The sequence below is a fragment of the Camarhynchus parvulus genome, chromosome 3 (genome assembly GCF_901933205.1).
Source record: "Camarhynchus parvulus chromosome 3, STF_HiC, whole genome shotgun sequence".
Taxonomy (NCBI): Eukaryota; Metazoa; Chordata; class Aves; order Passeriformes; family Thraupidae; genus Camarhynchus; species Camarhynchus parvulus.
Window position 1 is genome coordinate 13659191 of NC_044573.1, and position 22060 is coordinate 13681250.

At 49.2% G+C, this 22060-nt stretch overlaps 1 protein-coding gene across 6 annotated transcripts in view; it reads right to left on the minus strand.

The window, feature by feature from the left end:
- Positions 1 to 22060, minus strand: part of SLC8A1 (solute carrier family 8 member A1) — a 123454-nt gene that overhangs the window by 96177 nt on the left and 5217 nt on the right. For 5 of the 6 annotated variants that reach the window (XM_030945128.1, XM_030945126.1, XM_030945127.1 and 2 more), the window contains exon 1: positions 9109 to 9164. The gene's annotated coding sequence lies outside the window, so the exon portion shown is untranslated. Of the gene's footprint in view, positions 1 to 9108; positions 9165 to 11649; positions 11753 to 22060 lie in introns of those variants that run through there. The other variant, XM_030945124.1, reaches the window with a different exon arrangement.

The following is a 22060-nucleotide window of genomic DNA, read 5'->3' on the forward strand; positions in this document are numbered from 1 at the left end:
CAAAACCCTACTCTTAACAGTAACTTGGTCATAAGGTGCACCAGAAGGGCAGCCTGTAATTAATGATTTTGGAGCCATTCCTTCCACAGTGCATCACTTTGCACCTTCCCAAAACTGGAAAGAGCCGCATATGCATGGAAGCCTGGCTCTCTTGGCATGCTTCTAGAGGAAACATGTCCCTACGCTCTTTTCCCACTAGGTCAGCTTTGACGGCTTCCCCTTCAAGGGCCTTTCTCACTCCATTTACAACATCAGTCATCAGGCATGACAGCCGTTCTTGCCCTTGTCCTGCCTCAGGATTTTCCAGCAATGTAGAGGAGCTGTTAAAGAGGTTTGCAGTTAGTTAACAGCGCATAAACCGACAGAACAGATGCCTTTAAGTACAAAGAGATGCTTAGTGAAAAAAAAAAAAAAAAGCCTGGGCATGCTCAGTGTTACATTCTCAAATTTACTAGCCAATAAAGCTAGCTCCCTAGTTATTAAAGCTGTATTTTCTCCTCAGGGAGAGCCTTTGCTATACCACGCTTCTCCATTCCAAGTTAATTTAATCAGATGGTACTTAAAAATGTTTCTATGAAGAGAGGAAAATGAGCACGTCAATACCTCGACTTCACTGGGAAATACAAAAAGCTGAGCTGATTTTCCTCAGAAAAACCCCACACCCCTGAAAGAAAAAACCAACAAAGCTCAGCCATGAAAGGTTTTAACTCCTCATTAGGGCAGGGGCATATCATGCAGGGACAGAGCTGTGTGCAAGGCAACAACTGGCTGGAGGAATCAAGGGGTACCATCCCACACCATGTTATGGGATCTGCTCCACAAAGAGACACTGTAGTGGTGGCTCAAAGTCCTCTCCTCCATGTGCTTTTATTGATGGATGCTGTAGCACTGTTATTGGTCTGGGAGGGTAATACTGAGAATTTATCAAGACAGTTTCATATAAATGGCATTTTCTCACCAGGAATTGTTGATCTGCCTCCAACCCCCCACTGCCTGGTATTGCAATTAAGAAAATAAAAAGATACATAGTGGAGGAAGTGAGCAAATCAGAGAGCTGGGTGATAAGAACAGATAAATTGAACAAGAAAAAGCAAGTCTCTTGTAGGAAGACAGATTTAAAAGAAAGTTGTTTGCACTGGGAATCCTGCTAATGCTACAAAAAGCTCTTACTACCAGACTCATTGCCCCCCTGATCGTAGTGCCTGGGTACCTTCTGCTTCCCCAAATGTGAGCTCTACCCACTGCTTACAAGCCCAAAGTGAAAAAAATGCAAGCATGATGTTTGCAAAGAGGAGCACCTTGTTGCACACCCTTCAGTGGATGGCTAAGCTGAAACAGATGTGCATTCATGGTCATTGAAATTTAGCTGAAGCATGAATTAGTCACCCAACATCTGTACTCCTGTGTTTCACACTGCTCCAAACCAAGTCATGGAGACATTTGATAAAGGGGCTGTCAAAACACAGGCTGTCTTGGTACCTACTCTGTTAATCTCAGACAGCTCCTAAGTGTAGTTTTGTTTCCTTTTTAAATATGTAGGCTTAAAAAAATTCATGGTGGCCATAAAATATTACTCAGTTGCATGGTTCTTCACCCTCTCCTTCTAAAGGGTAGTAGTTTCTTCAGAAAACTCAAGAACATCCACCTGTCCTTGTTCAGTTAATTTTTCTCCCTGTGGCAAGTCATATCCCTGCACATGTACAATTATTCAGAGCAATCAGGCATTGTGAAATCCCCTTGGCAAGAAGAGAAAACAGATGGTTCTAGAAAAAATATTATGCTTTGGGTCACTGATTTAGGTCATGAAGAACAGGAGAGTCCCATCACACTTTGGACCAACTCTCCAGCCTTAAAAGGATTTGGGTACTGGAAGTCTCATTCAGAAAAAAAAGACACCCACGAAATCAAATTAATAAGTAATTTGAACTTTATTTACCATGTGTTTCCCCTTTCAAACATTCTAATGTAAGTTGGGTTTTGTTTTGGTTTGTTTATTTGAAATCAAGTTCCATACGACTTTAAACAGGAGGAAAAAAGGCCTAGAGGCTTGCATCTGAGCAATCCGTATTTCTGGCATTCCCAACCAGCACTCCATGTACAAATAATATTTTTCCCTCAGATGTCAGGAGGTAAGAAATGTAGAGCTTTTCTGGAGAGGGATAAGAAATGGCTGGAGCTTTGGAAGAGACATCCACCAGCCATGCCAATGTGCATCCTTTGGGCAGCAGCAGCATCCCCCAACTCTGCTGTACTTCCTCCAGCATTTTGTGGTGTAGTCATCAAGCAAGGCTCACACATCATGACCAGCTTCCCTACTTAAACCAATTCACAGTGAGGCTCAGGAATTATGAAGGGCTAGAAAATGCTTGGCCACAACATGCTAGTTACACATATGCAGCCAGAGCCTGACACTCAAAATATCTCTGAGAAGCACCTGCTATTAAATCATCAGCATTTCTTTATTTGTACAATTCAAAATAAACAGCTTGGTCCCCAGAGACCCTCTTGCTCTGCATTTGCCTACAGTCTCAGCTCACAGTCAGCACACTGTGGCATAGTGTAGGAATATTCCCAGAAAAATAATTTCCAACATGCTGCAAGGGGAAGCAAGGCTACCTGAAGAGCAGCCCTCCCTCCAAACCCAGCTTTGTTAGCTTTTCATTAAGGTCTCAATTGCATTTCCCATCCTGGCCATCAGCAATAACAGCGCGTGCAGCAGCTGATGCACAGTGCCAGGCTGGCAGCCCTGGCAAACCCTGCCTGCCCCGGTGCTCATGGCCTTGGTGGCACTGCCCCAGAGCCTCTGGGGACAGAGGGATCAGGGCAGCACAGGGCAGGGGCACAGGCTGCCCTTAGGCTGGGTGCTGGCCATACACGTGTGGTGAAAAATGCCAGCACTGCCCTGCCCACAAGCACCACCTGACACCCAGGGACAGCACCCTGAGCCCTTTTTACCACTGCAGCAGGGGAACTGTCCTGGTGCTGCTGGAGAGCTCTCAGGGACAGCTAAAACTAACCAGGGGTGACAGAGCTCAGCCTGGATTCTCCTGAGTCCCTTTCCAGGCAAGCTCCACAGGGGTGCCAGCAGGTGTTTCTGCACAGTCAGGGAGGAAAGCCTGGGAGAGGCTCCAGAACAAGCTCAGCTTAGATGGAGCTCCTGGCCAAGGGTTGTCAGTCCAGCCTTTCTTCCACCCCTCGGTGCTGTGAAACACCAGGAGGGCAGTTGTTGCCCGCAGCAGGGCTGGGAGGGCTGTAGAGATATTTGCCTCCCTGCTGGACATGGGAGCTCTAGGTTTTACAGATTGGTAGGAGAGAGCTCCTGCTGCCAGCTCATGCTCCTGCCCCCCAGCTGAGGAGCTGCCAGATGGGGAGGAAACAGCCTTTTAGACTCTGCTCTGATCTTTCCCTGGCAGCATCGATCCTTCAGGCTGACTGGCTGCTGCATGCAAAGCCAGCCTGAAAGCTGCTCTGCATTTCAACAAAGCACAGCTTTTTCTTTGCAGCAGCCTCCCAAAAGTCCCATCTCCATCGGGGCACTTCAGCTTTGAAATACCCACTGTAAGACCCTCCCTGCTATTTTCCTAAAGCTTTGTATCACACAGGGATCTATGACCATTTGTACCACCCTAGAAGCACCATTATTTTTAAGAGCACTAAAAAACCACTGCTGGTCCAGACACTTTAATTACAGAAGGTCTGGGCAAGGAAGGAAATGGCCTGGGCTCAGGAGGAATGAGTAGCCACACAAAGAAAGACTGAGAGGCTTTCCACGTGGACATTTTCTCCCAGCATCCCACAGAAAACATGCACAGAACAGCTGGCACACAGCAGTGTTCACACCATTACAGCCCCCAACGGTGCCCACTCCACTGCGACACCATCATCTTCATCATGAGCATCATTCCTGCCAATTTACTGCCAGCTGGGATGGGAGGTGTCCCCACAGCTGTGTCACCAGTGCGCAGGAGGCTGGAGCAGCACCCTCTCCCCACAGGGTGCCTGGTTGCTTGCTGGGACCAGTCAAAGTTTGCTCTTCATGTGAGAGTGGCTGCTTTGTGCGAGCACAACCAGGAGCGTGTTGCAACACCACGGGGATTCCCAAAGAGTCTTTTCCCATCCTACAGTCAGAGCTAGACAAGAGAGGACCTTTTCCTAGCAAGAGTGCACAAGGGAGAGACAGGGAAGGCAGCTCAAGCCACCCTTTTCTGGTGTCACAGGCTGGAGAAAGACAGTGTCCCTTCAACCAGAGGGGCCAAAAACTGACAAAGATGCAGCTAGTGGTCACTGCAAGGAACAGCCAGCCTGCACAATAGAGAAACAGAGGCTCAAGGCAGCTCAGCTGCTCCCCACCCTGTCCCTGGGGAAAAGACAGCAAGCCCCAAAAAGACAGACTCTCTCCTACCCCACAATCAAACCTGAAGTCCCCGAGTTACAGCACCTCTCCCCCAGTTTCTCTTGCAGGAGAAGAACCTACTGCAATCTTCCTGGGAAGAAGCACTGCATGCCTTGCCTCCATGCAGGGCACTTCCAGCCATGGCCCCATCTCTGGAGGAACAGTGAACTTCTCCTCTGCTGCTGGCCCTGCCTGGCTGTGCCCAAGCCTGTACACCTGTGCCTGGAATCAGCAGCCGGCTCTCCAGCAGACAGCTTGGGCAGAGCCTGGTCTGGGGAAAGATATGGCTGAAGAGAAAAAATAACCCAAACAAACCATCTGGTCTCTGACCATCACAGGTCCAGCTTCCTGCAGCCAAGGGACACAAAAGGGATGCCAAGAGCCCTGCAAGGAGGTACAGGGTGCTTGGAGATGTGTCTGGGCAGACACAGGCTCCGCTGGCTTCGCTTCTGATCTTGGTGCTGACCCTGTGACAAAACTGAGCTCCTGACAGCTGTGAGATTCACCCATCAGGGCAGGAAGAGGACCCTTCTGCTGCACTGGCACATCCAAACCGTGCAGGAGAGCTGCTGAGTCCAAAGGCTGTGCTGCCACTCAGGGCTGCATAGCGTGACGGCGCTTTAAACACTGCTTGGAAAACCCTTGGCTCGCTTCCCTGCTCTGGCTCTGCCTGGCTCCTGCTCCCTTTCACCCAGCTCTGCCACTCCAAAACAGGCACAGCCTGTTGGCATCCCCTACCCATGACCCTGGAGATCTCCACATCAGGAAAATGATTTCCAGGCCATCAGCATCCTGATTGCATCAGTACAAAAAAAACCATCAAAACCTCTCCAAATATAGTCAGAGGCACAAGCCCTCCATGAAGCCGATCAAGTAAAACACACATCAGGCCACCCTGGTTTCTGTAAAGGACATTAAAAAGTAAGAATAATTATCAGTCTGCAACTGATTTTTCCAAGTATCCTATCTCTTCAATGAAACATCCAATCTCCTTCCACAATTTCCCCAGCAACTCTCCAAAATAAACGGACAAATAGAGAAAATAAAACATCCCTGATATAAAATTTCAACCGCATTGGATGAATTTGGGGGCAGCTTGCAGAAAATGAGCTTGGAACCATTTGTCGGGGAGATTGCAGTCTTGCTTTTCACACATGGAGACCAAGTGTCAAGTTGTCCCTTTCTCCCACGACTCAAGATCTCAGCAAGGAATATGCCAGGAAATAAGAAGCAAGGGGGAAATGCCACATTTCTCTGGGATGGGTTTTTTTTTTTTGTTTGTTTGTCTGCTTCTCAAACAACTGTCTTCCTACTTGCTGCTGTCTTCAGACCATTTCTTTACCCTTACCACTTGCCTTTGGTCTCTTCTTTATCAAGCAGCATCAGGCTCTTCCCTGTGATTCCTCTTGGGTTGCTGATGCCTTCCCCTGTGCCTGTGCATCTCCCTTGCTGATTTAAGCACAGTCTGCCCGTTCTCCACGAGCTGGCCCTGAGGCTGCCTGGCTGGCAGACTCCCTGAGTGATCTCAGGGCAGCCCAGCATCTCCCTGTGCTCCATGGCTCTGTGTAACATGGGTAGAGCATCTCCCATGAGTGCTGGGAGAATAAAACACTGCTAATAAGCCTGAGGCTCTTGGGCAGCCTGGGGAGGAAGTATCTGCCCCAGAGGTGCCCCAAAGGGGCCAGAAGGGAGGAATTACCAGGCCTTTTGCTTTCCCCTACGTCTGTGTCCTCTCTTCCCTCTGGGACTGTTTTTGCACTGGGTTTGGAGCTGTGTATAGGTCTTCTGTGCAGTGGGATGCTCCCCTGGGCAGGAACAGAAAGCTTCAAGGGAGAGGAGATAAATCCCCATCCCCAGCTCCCTGTGAACACCCAGGGATGAAGAGGTGGAGATGTCCATGGGGATGGCTGTGGGGGAAGACTGGTGCAGATGCATGTTGTTGACCTGAGCAATTCAGGCACAGCCCTAGGTAGGAGCTGGGCAGGTTGGGCTGGGCTGCAGCTCACCCTGGCATGCTCCATCCATCTGTGTGGCTGCTCCTGGCTGGAGAAGGGTGGTAGCACCTCCCAGCAGAGCCAGGTCCAGAGGCACAGCTCTGGCACGGCTGACTCTAGAGGGAGCTGGATGCTAGTGCCGAGCAGAGGGCCAGCTTTTAGACCCCCAGACCTCAGGCAAGGGATTCTAAGCCCAGGTGTGTGCCAGGCCTTCCTTACCTATCTCACACACGAGGTTAGCCACCCCTTCCTTCTCCTCAGACTCCCCCGCCTTCTCTGTCTCCTCAGGAGCTCTTTGCAGCACCAAATCTCACTTCTATTTGTAGCCAGGTTTCCTTAGGAAGCCAGGCACATGAAATCACAGTTTCCATGTCTGTCTGTTCACATGGCTCCCCCCTCTTTCCAATTTCAGTTGAAATCACCAGAGGGATAGAGATAACAGCAAAAGCCAAGTTCCTCCAAGGTTCCTGAAAGCAGCTGGAGAGACACCACTCACACCCTTGGCAAGGCAAAGCCCAGCCAGGGAGCTCAGCCCACAGCGGATGCCAGAGCACAGCAGCCTGCAGCAGCCCCAGGTGCAGCCAGGATTTGCACAGCTGTGTGCACCGATGGCCAGGAGCTGGGAGCACGTGCAGATCCCAGCACTCTGAGCTTGGACAGAGCTCCAGGTTGTTCCCCATGCCAGTCACAAGGAGAGCCACTGTCACTTGTGCTGTCTATGACCAACCTGTTGGTTGATTGCCCAGTGATGCTTGTATCTTGCAGGGCACTGGGCTTTATTACAGGATCTAAGTTTCATTAGGATGCTGGAGAACAGGGCTTTTTTTTCCCCAGTGAGCAATCAGGACTGTATCCCCTCAAAGCCACAGCAGAAACTCAAATTCTGCCCCAGATGCAACACCTAAAAATCACAACCCTGAATGCCCTGAGCATATCAGGGCACTACTAAAAGGCAGAGAAGTCGCTGTGCCTATACAACATCATTTAAGGTGCTGTAGAGACTTCCAAGAGCGAGGACATAAACCCAAGTTTGTGCCATGTCATGGGCAGCAGTGCCAGGAGAGAAGATGAGGCACAGCCTGGGCAGGTACAGGACAGTGAACATTTATGTTTCAGAAGCCATTCACAGCCAAGAGATTGCAAAAACCTTAGAGAAAGTGAGGGAAGGAGAAGCAAGCAAAGTTTTGTCAGGTTAGAACTGTGCTGCTGCTGACACTCAGGGGTGCTGGACACAGAGAGTGTGTCCAACCTCCTCAGGTATCTGGAATGCAAAGCCTGAGAGGCAGAGAGGTAGAGAGGAAGCTTTGACCATCGTGGCTCCTCAGCACTGACTTAGGAATTGTCCATGTCAGCTGGTGAGGGGAGCTGGTGGGGGTGTAAGAGGAGTCAGACAGCTTTCCTGGGAGCTGGTGGTGGGGCTCATGGCTTGGCTGGCAGGTGATGCTCCTAGAAATGTCACATTATTTCCCTATTTGGCCTTAATGTCTGTGCTGGACGAGGGGCAAAGGTGCTATTGCAGAACCAATCAGAAGGAAAAGGGGAGAAAGGAATAGCTAATAGACGTTCCCAAATGATCACAAATGCTTTTCTTTGATGATAGCCACGTCCCCAACCAAAGCCATATGTCACAGCTCTTTTTTTCCTGGATGCCACCATCACATCAATACTCAAGTGTCCCAGCTTCCCTTTTCTAAACAAAAGCACACCCCTTCCCTTTTCGATGGCGACAAACAGCACGTGAATTCCTAGGCAGGTGCCAGGGGAGCACACAGAGATCCCCAGCCTCTCGCAGCCTTCATTTCAATTGCCTCACTTGCGAATTTGCAACATCTGGGACTGGAGGAATGAACAGGTTCCTGCAAGGCGCAGGCGAAAAGGAGCCCTGAAAGCACACGCTCGCACCCTCACACCCGTGACCTTGTGATTTTACTACAGCTTTCATTTTCAGACTCCAGTCCTCCCTAGTGCTTGCTGCATTTCTGCAACATTTTGGCAGTTTGCTCTCGCCTTGGAGACAGAGCAGAGTGTGGAGTTGTTTTGCATGGCTCGGCGGGGAGGGAAGCAACAAGGCTGTGAATAAAGAATTAAACTCAAGATGACGGAAGAGCCCCAGCCATGCTTCCACCTAGACAAAGCCTACGTGATGAGCGCTGCTTAATGCCAGCCCTTAATAACGCACGCTGTTCGAGAGGAAAATGGGAATTTCGGCGTGGCTGCAGGTGCCTCCGAGCACTCCCCTCGGGCAGCGTTTCGAGGCAGGGAGAGCAGCGCTGCCCGGAGGCACGCACAGCCCCGCCAGGCGGAGGCACCGCGCCCCGCCGCGCACGGGGGATGCGCCCCGAGCCCCCCGGGAAAGGGATCAGCCCCTGCCCGATCCCACCTGCCCGGCAATGCCGGCAATGCCCGGCAATGCCCGGGCTAGCGGGGCAGCGACCCCCGCCGCAGCCGTGCCTCCCGTCGCGACATGTCGCGATTGGCCGCCGGGGGAGGGCGGCGAGCCCCTCCGCCCGCCCGGAGGTGCCGCGGCGCGGCTGTAGGGAGCGTTCCCGGGCGTGTGTGGCGAGTGCGAGCATCCCACCCCCGCCTCCCCATCGCTCCCGCACGGCTCGGGTGCCCCATGCCGCCCCCCGGCAGCCTCCGCCGGCGCTGGGATCGCGCTCTGGGAAGCAGCGTGAGGCTGGGCAGGGTCGGGGCGGGGGCCGGCCGCGCTCTCGGTCCTACCTGGCGGGCTGCGGGAGCGGGCGGCGCCGGGGCCGGCTCAGCAGCGGCGGGGCATCGCGGCGGGGCGGGCGGCGGAGCCCCGGTGCGCGGCTGCGGCGGCGGGCGGGAGGCAGAGAGAGAGAGAGGGAGGGAGGGAGAAGGGAGGGAGAAGGGAGGGAGGGAGGAAGGAAGGGAGGGATGGAGGGATGGATGGAGGGAGCGCGCGCGCACACACACTGCCAGGCGCGCCCCGGCGATGCGCTCAGCCGGCCCGCCCCGCAGGCAGCCTCCCCTCCCTCCGCATCCCTCGGCCGCCGGCCCTGCTGCTCCCGGGCAGCAGCTCCAGACCTCTTTCTCGTCCTCCCGCTGCTGGGAATATTTCCCGAATTCCTCCTCGGATCGAGGGACTTTGAAAGGCAGGGCTGGTTGCGGACCCACCCCCAGCAGCCCTGCCCTCCCTGCTTGGGGCAGTCCCCAGCCCTGCCCTGCCTGCCCGGGACAGTCCCCATCCATGCCCTGCCTGCCTCCAGCACAGCCCACCCCACCCTGGTCGGTCATCCCCTCCTGCCCGCATCCCCCCGGCGACCTGCAGCCTGCCAGGGCGATCCTGAACCCATCTGCACCCTTCAGGAGGGAGAGAGCCCTGGGGAACATGGAGAGAAGGGAAACGTGTGTGTGTCTCTGTGTGTCTGTGTGTGTGTCTGTCTGTGTCCGTGAGTGTCCGTGTGTGTCTGTGTGTCTGTGTGTGTCTGTGTGTCTGTGTCTGTTGTGTCCGTGTGTGTCCGTGTGTCTGTGTGTCTGTGTGTCTGTGTCTGTTGTGTTCGTGTGTGTCCGTGTGTGTCTGTGTGTGTCAGCGTGTGCCCGTGTGTCTGTGTGTGTCCATGTGTGTGTCTGTGTGTGTGTGTGTGTCTGTGTATGTCTGTGTGTGTCCGTGTGTCCGTGCGTCTGTGTGTCTGTGTGTCTGTGTGTGTCTGTGTGTGTCCGTGTGTGTACAAGGAGTGCCTTGCTGTGTCTGTCCCCATGCCCCACCGTGTTGCCCGTGGCAGCCGTGGGGAGGCAGGAGGTCAGGAGCATCCCAAGGGGCCCTGGGTTGACGTTCACCCCCTCTCACATCCTCAGAGTTGTGGCCAGGGTCAGCAGGGGACGTGGGGTGACAGGCAAGGAGCATATGGGTCAGCTGGGCCCCTCCTGGCAGCTGGCCTCACATCTGGCAGCTGGCTCAGCCCCTGAGCCCACCGAGTCTCCTGTCCCCACAGGAGGGTCCTGCAGGAAGGCAGCAGCCGGGCACAGAAGGACTTGCTGCACCTCAGGCTGACCAAAGTGTCCTTCCTGTGGGCAATTCCCCCTTTCACCATGCCTGAATGACTCCTCCACCCTTCACTGGCTCCAGCAAGGAGCAGATGAACCCATTGTCCCACCCTCCAGCAAAACTCTGTGACTTTGGGAACTTAAAATAGGACCAGAGCTAATAGCTTGCACACTGGTGTGCAAGTTCCCAGCGACCTTGATGAACCCTCTGTGCCCAGATCCTCAGGTGCAACAAGAACTGTGGGGAAGCAGAGACATTGTTTTAGCTCCTGCACCCTCTTGCACCCTCTCCCTCTTACCATGTCAGCTCTGCCTGTAATTTTGGTCACCACTGGCAAGACAGCAACCCAGAATTTTACCTGTCAATTTCATTTGTGCTTTTCTTACTTGCTTTCGAAACAAATTTTTTTGGAAGATTTTTGCACCACTGGGTCTTTCAGCAGGGTTGGAAAACTGAATTTCTCTGTTCAACCTGAGGGATAGGACATGGACACTGTCACAAAACTCCTTTGTGAAGCACTTTGTGATGAGCTGGCCAACCAACAAACCAGCTACTTAAAATTAGTGTTGCAAAAGTTATGGGTGTTATCTAGTTTTGGTCTCACTTTAAGAACTTATTGCCTATATACGGAATGAAAGGCATTTCCATATAAGAATTTGGTTTAGAAAAAGCCAGGATTTTGTGTCAAATAGCTAACTCTGATTTTCTGCCTCACCTCTTTTGATTTACAACTCTTTAGAGGAGGGATAAGTTTACATGGCCATGTGTGGTACATTGATGGTACTCAGTTCTCCCAGCAGGGCCATTGATATAAAATGAGCACAGCTAAATATGTGCAGCATGCCCAGTGCTGTGCTGGGCTCAGGAGCTGAGCAGAGCAGTGGATGTGTATCAGTGGCATTTGGTTTGGCAGGGGCTGCAGGATGCAAGGCACTGCACAAGCTGGCATGGCAAAAGGATAGTGTGAGCAGCAGAAATTGGCATGGGTGCAGCAAACACAATCCCTGCTGGTGCTTTTCACCCTGCACACTGAAATCCAATCACTGCACCATAAACAGTGGAACTCAAATTTTAGTCATGGAGTTCTCCCTAAAACTCCCTAATTCCCTCAGTAATGTTGCTGACCTACTTCCCAGCTCTTTCAGTGAATGCAGTACCCAGCTCCTCTGGATCACCAAGGCTGTGCTGATGGGCATCCACTGGTGAGCTGCCCTCTGAAGAGCCAGGCACGGCCACGGCTCCTCCAAACTCACCTCTCTCTGCAGCTTGCAGCGGTGCTCCTGTCTCCAGTGCCTCCTGCTGAGCCCCTCAGAAAGGCTGCTTCAGCTGTGGGATTTTTGTGGCATTCCAGGGGAGCTGGAGAAAACAAAGAGTTTGTCAGTGTTGGTGGTGATGCTCATTAGTCCAGGAGCCCTCTGTACCCATCCAGACCTAGTGGTACTGGGACAGAAAAGGTGAAGCAGCCCTACCCCATCTGAACATGGGAGCAGCTTTGATCTGGCTGCTTCAAAAGTGACTGGTTGGGAAGAACATGAGGCTGGGAGGCTTGGAGAAGATGTGCCCCACTCCCTGGTCCCTCACACACCCCTTTCCAGGCACATTTAGACCTTCATTTCTTACAGTCTCCAAGAGAAAGGCGGAGATGGGCTCTGAAGGGAAGGGTGGAAGTCAGGGAGTGGGAGAGACAGTGAGTCCCGTTGCTGAGAGGAGGTGCTGTGTTCCAGAACTGCTCCCCACTGCAGTGGCCATGCTTCACTCTGCTTTTTCTCAGCCAAGCTAGCTGGAGTGGTGGCTGTGACAGAATGGAGCTCTGCATGGGCTGTGAGATCTGCTGGGCGAGCTGAGCAAACGCTTCCGCGCTCTGCCTGGTGCTCCAGGCAAAAACCCAACAGGACTGCTCATGTCCTGACACAGCAAGTTCTGTCACCATGTGGGCACATCCATGCTTCAGCATTCCAGACTGCAGCCTGCACTGGGCTGGGAGAGGCAGCTGTTTGCTCCAGCCATCTCTACCTGCCTGTCACTCTTTGCAGCCACACAAGAGAGCACCTGCCACTGCAGCCATGCTTACAGCACGGATTCCTCGTCTCCAAATCATGGAGATTCTCATGCCAGTAGTAGGGAACGGCTCATTCATTCCCTCATTCATTCATGCCCACCCACAGCTCTCCCTGACAGCAGCCTGCATCCCTCTGCAGTTGCTGGAGGAGGTTTCTGGGTATTGTCTGCATGTGCAGAGCACAAAGGCAATTCCTCCTGGCAAAGAATGGGGTTAGTGGGCTGTGGAGCCTTGGGCACAGGGCAGAATGGTGCAGGCCAATTCTCTGCGCTGTGCCTTGTGAAAAAAGACATCTGAACTGCTGCACAGTTTAGAGGAGGGGGACACAAGGCCTCAGGCACTTTTTGCTTGAAAAATTTCTGCCTCATATTCCCTGTAATAGACAAAAGGTCAGGACAATGCTCAGCCCAGCCAAAGCATGTTCATCTCCGAGGAGCTGTCCTACCACCCTTTCTCATCCCTCTTTGGAACATCTCCTCAGTGGAATGCTTTGGTCTCAGATGCTGCAGGGGATAACCAGTGAGTCTGCTTTGGCTGGTTTTCTCTGGTCATGGTTTTCCTCGAGTCCCTCAGGAGATGCCAGAGAGGTCCTGCAGAAGCAGATGGGTTGTCACCTCTGCTTGCCATCCATCTGTCTTTGCTCCTTGCTGCAGCAGACCTGAGCATGCGCTCCCTGAACATTCTCTGGCTCTCCTATGCATGTTCTTGGCAGAGACCTGGAGATCCCTGGAGAGTGGTGTTTCTAAAAAGGATGCTCAGAAACATCGTTTCCAGCAATTTGAGCACTTCCTTTCGCTGACACCTTCAAACCAGCCTTTGCTGTTGGGAGGATAAATCAGGCATTTAGAAATGTGGCAGATGGAGTGGGACACAGCAGTGAGTAGGAAGGGCAATTTCGTGTGCTGGACATCAATATCTTTCTCTTTGAGCTCTCTAGGCAGTGCCTCTGTAACTCTTTCCAAGTACCTGGTGCAGTCTGAGCCCCGATGATCCCGTGGAGGTCTGATTGCACCACAGCTGTCCAGCAGCCAGCCAGGGGCCTTGGATGTGAAAGGTATCTTCTACCCTGGAAAGATGAGAGTACAGACTGCACCCTGGGGAGGAGGCAGTGTTTGATGGAATGTTTGGGCACACCTGTGAAAAATCAGTGTATGATTTGCTGTCCCTCCCCTGCTTTGAGAGCCTGCAGGGGTAAATGGAGAAACCAAGCTTGTGCCCCTTTAGAGCTTCCCCCCAGATATTTGCTTTGTGCTGTGTTTTATGCATGTCTAAACAATAAATCCAGAACAGTAATTCATGAGCATGGCATTTAACAGCTTGGGAGAGAGCTTTCCTGGAAGAAGCATTGACTGGCCAAATTCTGCAGAGCCCTGCTTGTGTGTAACAGACACAAAAGTACAATGCACTGGAAACCACCTGCTGCATGGGGACTGAAAGTAGTAGTTAGAGGGGCTGGACTTGAATTTAGGAAGCTTGGGAATGGGGAGAGTTGCACGTATTTTGCAAACATCTAGGCTGAAAAACAAGATGCATGTTCTCTCTTCAAATTCTGCTTCACAGTCGTACTTTTCTTTGTGGAAAAAACTCGTTTTCTGGTCACCAGGAATGTACAGGAAAACTTCAATATGTGCACAGAATGACTTCAGCAGCTGGGCTTATTGTGAGAGATGTACAAGGCGCAAACTGTCTCCTCACTCTTCTCAAAGGGGTGGAAACAAAAAAGCCTTCTGGCAGCTGCCAGTTGTCTCACCAGCAGTGCATGCTAACACCAGCATCTCACTCCCACTTCTCAGGCAAAAACCAGCTCCTAGCTGGAGTCACTGAATCACTGGAAAATGAAGGGCCAGATGTCCCCTGCTGAACTGGCTGTCCCTTAGCATCTTTCCCTAGCAGAACCATGACACCAATGAAGTTTTGTTTTGCTGTTACAAGACTTTAGAACTCAGGGACTTAAAATGCAGATGCGAGGTTGACTGAAATTTGGTTCCCAGTGAAAGCCATAGCCCAGTGACTCTGCTGCTTGCCTGCAAAGGGCCATGGAAGTGCAGTGTGCCAGCCCTGGGGTAGCACTGCCATCAGAGAGGCATTAGCACTCTCCAGCTGACACTCCAGCCCCCTTCACCACCATTCCAAGGCCTGGAAAAATTGTGGTTGAAAAAAAAATCATCCCACATAAGTACAGAATTATAAAGTAACAAATAATGTGTTCTCTGGATTTGTCTTCTGCTCTTGAGCCCTAGAGTTTGGTGCTTTCCAATTTACTTGGCAACCAGAAGCAAGTTAAAAAAACCATAAGAATGTTGAAATAGTAATCACATGACTCCAGGAGCTGGACTTCCAGAAAAACAGAAGTGCAAGTACCATGTGGCACTGTCTGGGAGCTGTGTCCTGCAAACTGGGGATTGTGAGGCTTCCCCAGCAGCTCTGGCCCTATTCCTCCTTTGATCCATGAGCAAGGTTCCCATAGCTACCAGTGGGAGCACAAGGCAAATCAGATGTAGTGCATGGTTCTGGCTGTGGCCCCTGGTTGTGAAAGTAATTTGGCCTCCTCTGTATCATCTGTTTGCCAGCCTTCAGCAAGGCTGGGTATTCCAGGGAAAATGGCCTTTTTTATTAAAAGTGAGATGTGACTGGCCTCAGCTGCACAGAGCACTGTATTGATATTTTATTTATGTGTTCTAGATCCAGAAGGCTGGTGGAACACCTTGCAAAAGCCAGGCCCATTAGGTGAGAGGCTGTGCAATGATTTCTCCTAAAGGGCAATTTTCTTCTCTGTAGTGGGCTCTAATCTGCTGTACTTAAAGGTGGTCAGAAATGTTCCCTGACTCCTTGCTGTCCTTGAGGGTGGTCAGAAATGTTCCCTGACTCCTTGCTGCTTTGACTTTACCAAGCTCTGCTTTGTTTCACCTCCAAGTGGCCTTGCCTGGCGAGGTGTCCCTCCAGCACAGAAGAGCTCTGCCAGAGATGAGTCCTCGAGTCCTGGGGACAGAGGAGCATGTTGTCTGCTGTTATCAGTCAGTTTTAGCCACAAGGACCCATGTGGTTGGAATTTCTGTGCTCCTTGGCCTTCCCTAGGCACCTTGCAGAAATCCCCTGTCCTTGCTCCTGGTTGACTTTCCCCCTGGGACAGCTGAGACAGCAGCTGGGTTCTTTTCCCAGTTTCCTTCCCCACAGTTTAGTCTGCTGGCCAGGGACTCACACTGGTGCACACACAGATCTTGTGTTTGGGCACAGTCTGCTTCAGTTCTTCTGTTTTTGTCTGAAGATGAATGAACCAAAAATGCTCATTCTCTCTGTGCTGCCTGCTCGAGCAGTACTGAGGCAGAAACCACTGCTGCATGCCCTAAATGTAGGAATTGAAGCCTTGCATGTAAAGAGAATTTACCAAAAAAAAAAAGGGAAAAAGAAGCAAGAAAACCAGATGTAACTTCCTGATTGCTTAGTGGTTATGGGGTTGGGGGTTTTGCTGGTCACTTTGGAGATATGCAACTGCACCATTTGTAAGACTGGATTCTCCTTTCAAATTTCCATGCTCTCATGTGCTAATCTGTTTCCTCCTTGAAATTTCAAACATGGCCTGTTTAAAAGCTGCCCTGAGCTGAATGTTTTTATCATGCCTTTCTGGATTGTGATGATGCTTTAAAATGATTGAAGATGCTTCTTTGCCACCTGCCTCATGGCTAGAACTCCCCCGATCCCTTAAGGAAATCTTCTGCTCTTATGGGAAGCTGTACCCAGCTTCACTGAGATCTGTTTTGGTTCTGAGGCTGTAGAAGCAGTTTGCTGGTGTGTTTGGTAGGGCAGTGTCTCACAGGCCTGATGGGAATCCAGGCTTTCCCTTTTCACTCAGCTCCCTTCCATGTGCCCCTCAGTCACTCAGAAACTTTCTGCCCCCTGCACCTCAAGATACCAGCGTGATGTTTTGGTCATTGTGCCAGGGCTGCTAACAGTACCTGGATTTTATTTGCCATCAGTAGATTCCAGAGCTAACAGCTGTATTTATATGACCAGTGGCATCAGGGAAGCAGGCAACAGCTGCATAAGAAGTAAGAGGGGTGAGAGGTCTCAAAGACATGATTCAAGAGGAAACATTGCAGGAATGCCAACTGACAAGTCAAGAGGAGACATATATCCTTACACATCTGAAAGAGTGGATGCTTTCCATTCCTCCTGTGGACATGATAAGAAGTCAGGGGTTAAACTATAGGCAGGGACACTGTAGTTTGGAACAAGGAAAAACTTTCTACAGCCATGAGAGGAATGGTGTAGGCAGCTGGGTTGTCTGTAAAGAGGGAGAAATGTGTCTTTTATCACTGAAAAGTTTTAAGATCAGGATGAGCAAACCTCAGATCAGGTGTAGGTGACCTAGTTCTCAACATCATTTCACCAGAAAAATTTGAGGTAACAATCAGAAGACAGTGAGCACATCACAAAGAGAACACCAAGGTTGTGATTAGGCTGAAAGGAAAGAAGACATGCCTTTAGGCTTGGGACAAAAGTTTGGTGTTGTTGAAGACTCAGAACTTTGGAAATTAGGCCATGCTGGGAGAGCATAGCAAAGTCTAGGTGGCAATACTATCCAATTTCACCCAGCCTGGGAGCAGACCGACCTTCAGTCCAGGCTGGCAGCCAATTTCCTGGGTGGATGAGGCACTTAGCTCACAGGACACCAGGGAAGAGAGCTGACTGCTGCTCTGGAGCCCATGGTGTATCCCACTGGTGTTTTGTCCTGTCAAGGTTTGTCCAGGCTATTGTGGTTTAGTAATGGTATTTCCCAGTTTAATACTTCACTAAAGCCACATGCTGCTCCCACTCCAACTGGAGGCACAAATGGCAAAGATCATGGGCTGAGATGAGAACAATTTACTGGAAACAGCAGAGAGATAAGAAAATTAATGGTAACAGCAACACTATTAATTTTAAAAGTGTACAAAAGAGACAGAGTGATTCACATGCCAATATGCTCATGAGAGAGCCATTTTTTGCCCAGGCAGATAGTGATAGAACAATGCTGGTTGTTTTAAACTAAAAGAGAAGAGATTTAGATTAGATGTTAACAAGAAATTCATTACTGTGAGGGTGGTGAGGCACTGGCATAGGTTGCCCAGAGAAGCTGTGAATGCCTCATCCTTGGAAGTGTTCCTGGCCATGATGGATGGGGCTTGGAGCCAACTGGTGTTGTGGAAGGTGTCCCTACCCATAGCAGGGGGGCTGGAACTGGATGATCTTCAAACTCCCTTCTAACCCAAACCATGCTGTGATTCTGTGATTCAATGAAAATAATATCTTTGGTTAACCCTGACTTATGGCTGTCCAACAACATGAAATAAAGGTATGAGAAGCTACCAGGACCTGCAGATTGTAAGAAGAGGGGTGATGTGCATGCAGCTGACTGTGTCTGATCAGTAGTTGCACTGACTAGACAGCAGCAAGAAAAATGGCAGGAAAGAGAAACATTGCTGATAACAAAGGCAGGGCACCAGCTTAATCACTGGCTTGTCTGGGGGAGAGGGACTGGATAAAGAAGCAGAACCCAGGAAAAAAAAAAAAAGAGGCAAAACCAAAATGTGAGGTAAAGGAAGTGACACAGCCAGGACTGATCTGGGGCCTTTGGTCAGCGGTGTGCTTGATTATGGCAACGTGACAAATGAGCAACTGTGGTGGGTTTGGTGTTGGCCAGTTGCTATTGAACTTACTGGAATGTACTTACTCATTTCTTATCGTGGGATAGGACTGGGAGAAAGGTAAAGTAGGTTTAAAACTTTAAAAGGGTATAAAGAAAAATTTATTAATAGCAACTAAGAGAAAGAGTAATAGGAATTAGAACAAAACTTTTAGGACATTTTTCTTCTCCTCACAGTTTTTTCTTTCCAAATGACAGTGTAAAGAAATGATGCCTAAAGTTTTAGTTAGTTTACTGCTTTTAGAATAGTCTTTCTTCAGCTTGCTTAGGGAGAGAAGTCTCTTTTGTTAATGTTATGGACACTTCTCCACAAGAAAACAGTTCTTTTGTGGCTCTTTTTCTGTAATTTTCTGTAATTTTCATGAATAGCAGCTGCCGGGGAGATTTGTAATTGTGAAATCTCTCCCATTTTCTATAAGCTTTTCTTACAACTGTGTTCATGGGGTATTTAAACTTATGGGGTATTGTTTTAGCGTTTAAAGGTAAAACTTCTCATTATCTATCTCTGAAATAATTTTCATCTTTAGGAACAGAGATCTCTTTCTTGGGGTTACAGGACCTTCATGACTCTTCTCTCTTTCTTTGTTCAAACTTCTCATAGGATTACACTTAGGTTAATATTTGCTTACTTTAGCATAGAGGTCTTTGTTTGATGCCTATAATTTGAACACTTTTATTTCCTTATACCTTCATGCGTTGTGGGGAAAAAGAGTCTTTCTTCCTGTTTTTACAAGAGGATTTTACCTTAAAACTAAAGGCATTTCTTCATCCTTCTTATGTGGGACTTCTTCTTTATTGAATTCAGCATTTTTATATTGTTGTTCTACCTGCCTAGATGTTAGTATTTTCTCTCACTCAAAAGAAGATTGAAGCACTAAAAAAAGTTAATGTCTCACCCAAGGCTTACAAATAGTCACTTAACCATAGCCGGGCTCAGTACCTTACAGATCAAAGTTGCAACTAAAGAAAAGTAACAAAGATCTTAGTAACTAAACTAATACTCAGCAGTAACGCACTAAAGAAAGAAGCTGATAACTTCTCCTCTCCCTTTACTCAGCAACTGATAAGAAAAACCGAGCAAGTGCCCACAGCAGGGGCTGCCCAGCCTAACCTAACCAAAACAAGGGCTGGGCCAGCCATGTTACTTCTTTACCAACCAGAAAAAAAGAGAAAAAATTCACAGGTTTCTTCCATCTTCAACATGTATTTTTCACAAAAGCATATACAACTTTTTAGTAGTTCAAACAGATTGTCAATTAGACAAAAACTTTACATCACAATCCATAAATACCTCCTATACAAAACCACCACGGCAACGTAGGTGTGAGGCTGTACCTGAAGTCAGCCAGATCACGAACATCTGCCACATCCAGCACACCCCAGCTCCTCAGAGAGCCTGACTCAGCACAGGCCTTTCCTGCAGATGGCTTTGTGTGCCCAAGACCCTGCTGAAGTGTCTGCATAAGACACTGCCACAAAAGAAGGGACATGCATCAAATGACATCCAGGCCAAAGGCAAGAAATGAAGTTACAACTCAGGATGAAGGCAGGGAGTCTGTGCTGGAGAAACATCAACTTTATTAAGGTTAGAGCCTTCAAACTTGTCTTGCTGTGTGATTTTCTGTAAGCTGTGTACATCAAGGCATGTTTCAAGATAACCAGAATGTGTTTCAAAGAGAAGGATGTTAAAATTTGGCATGTTCTTATCAACAGGGACAGAAAATATCTAGAAAACATCGGTAGTGGCGCAGCTTGTAATGCCTACAAACTTGTCTTGTTTTGTAGCAATCTTCTAGGTCTGTGCCTCAAGGCATGCTCAAAATAGTCTGCCTGGTTAGTTTTAAGGTAAGAACATTGAAATTAAGGGTAAAAGGCTGAATACTTTTTCAGTTCATTATTGTAGAGGTACATCTTCAGGCATTTTAACGTCTTCAGGCATTTTAACACCTTAAGGCCCTTTCCAGGTACACATGAAGATGGTGCACATATAGACAGACTTGTCCTGGCCTCTAAAAATGCAATGACTCTCACCAAATTATGGATCCTCACGTGGGACTTTGGTGATTTATTTTGGAGGTTTTAAGCATCTAGAAAGGGTCTGAGTAATTTTTCTAAAATAGTCATTATTTGTCCTGAATCCTAACTGGTGACTGACAACTTAACAGAGAAACCATTGCCTACTAAGCAGATTTTCAGTGGCAAGCAGTACGAAGATTTCTCTTCTCTGACAATGAAAGGTTCACATCCCACACACACCATTCTCCTTCACATGATCTCCATACACATCTCCATGGTCCTTGTACACACTCACAGCAGAGAACCTTCAAGATTAACTCTTTTGTCAAGATTAATTTGGACACATGTCACACTTCAGGGGAAGGGTGAGGTTATCAGCAAGGCTCTAAAAAACTCAAAGTGTCAGTTACTCTTGCTCTCAAAACTTCACTTTGGATCACATCAACTCAAGCCAAAAGGCAAATCTCTCAGTTATCAAGAAAGATGCTTTGTGGAGCATCTCTTTTGTTCAACCAGAGGCTAAAAAAGTAGGATCACGGAATGTTTTAGGTTGAAAAGGCCTCTAGGATCATGAGTCCAGTTGTTAACCTAACACCAAAGCCCACCACTAAACCATGTCCCCCAGCTGCCACGTCTACACGTCTTTTCAATACATTCAGGAATGGTGATTCCACCATTTCCTAAATAAATAAACAGGACTCATCCTGATACTGAGGCCTGGGGAACACCCCTAGTGACGAGAGAAACTTTTTAATGTGTTTGTTTTCCAAGCAGTGCTGTGGGCTAAGTCCAGGATAGAACATGGCAGGAACACAAGGACACTGTGGTGCTGGACCTTGTTGGGTTAAACCTTTGAGTAATGTAGCCAGAGAGTGAAGTCAGGACACCTCTCACAGCTGCATGTCTCTCTTTTTGCAGTATTTTTCTCATGAATTAAGGCTACCAAGGAGATTTGGAAAACATACTAGGATTCCACAAATAATTGGTTCATCAGCGACTTGGAAAAACATGCATAAGATGTAAGTGCTAGAAATTAAACTTATCTCCTTGGTCAGGACAGAGCTTCTGCCCTGTGCATGTGGCTTACATCTGAAAGATGTCATAGCAGGCAGCAGAGCAGCAGTAAACATCACTGTTGTGGCCACTCAATAAAAGTGGGGACCTGCTTATCCAGATAAAGAGAGGGCAATTCCCAACATCTGTCTTGCCCCCAAACTGGGCATTTTTCCTGGACAGAGAATGCTTTCAGAGCCCTGCTTCAAGTAGCTAAGTTCTAGATCTGCGAGTTCATCTTGAAATAATAGTTGGCAGCCCAAAGCCATGTAACGTTTAGCATGCTTTAAAGGACCATATGGAATAAGTTACACTGGAGTAAAACAAACACCAGTCTCTCACATCCAGTGTTATTGTTAACAACTTACTGGGCTGTGTGTATTTTTCAGCAGCAAGGATGACTCACTAAATAACAGGATAATACCATGGATCACTAGCATGTTGTGGTCTGTGGCCACAGGAAGGCTTTACTTTTATTGTGTACATGTTGGCAGTCTCAGCACAGCAGCAGCAAATCCAGAAGTTTATTGCTGCGTCTCAGGCAGAAGCATAAGATCTCCGCTTGGAGCCTTTCCGTAAGCCAAAGAAATAACACAGGATAATTCTCCTGTCCTGCTTGCCGGGCTGCAGCAGAAGCAGCAAGCTGGGAATTAGAGGCTGGGAACGGAGTTGTCACCTTGGATTTGCTTCCTTGCTCCAGTGTGTGGGTGTGGCAAACGCTGATGCTGGGAGGGGGCTCTTTCAAGGAAATGGGATCCCTGTTCCCACACTAAGGCCTGGATGTGTGGTTCCCTCTTAGAAACAGGTGTCAAACCAAGTGGGTTTGGAAGGGTGAAGGGGTTGTAGGGCAAGA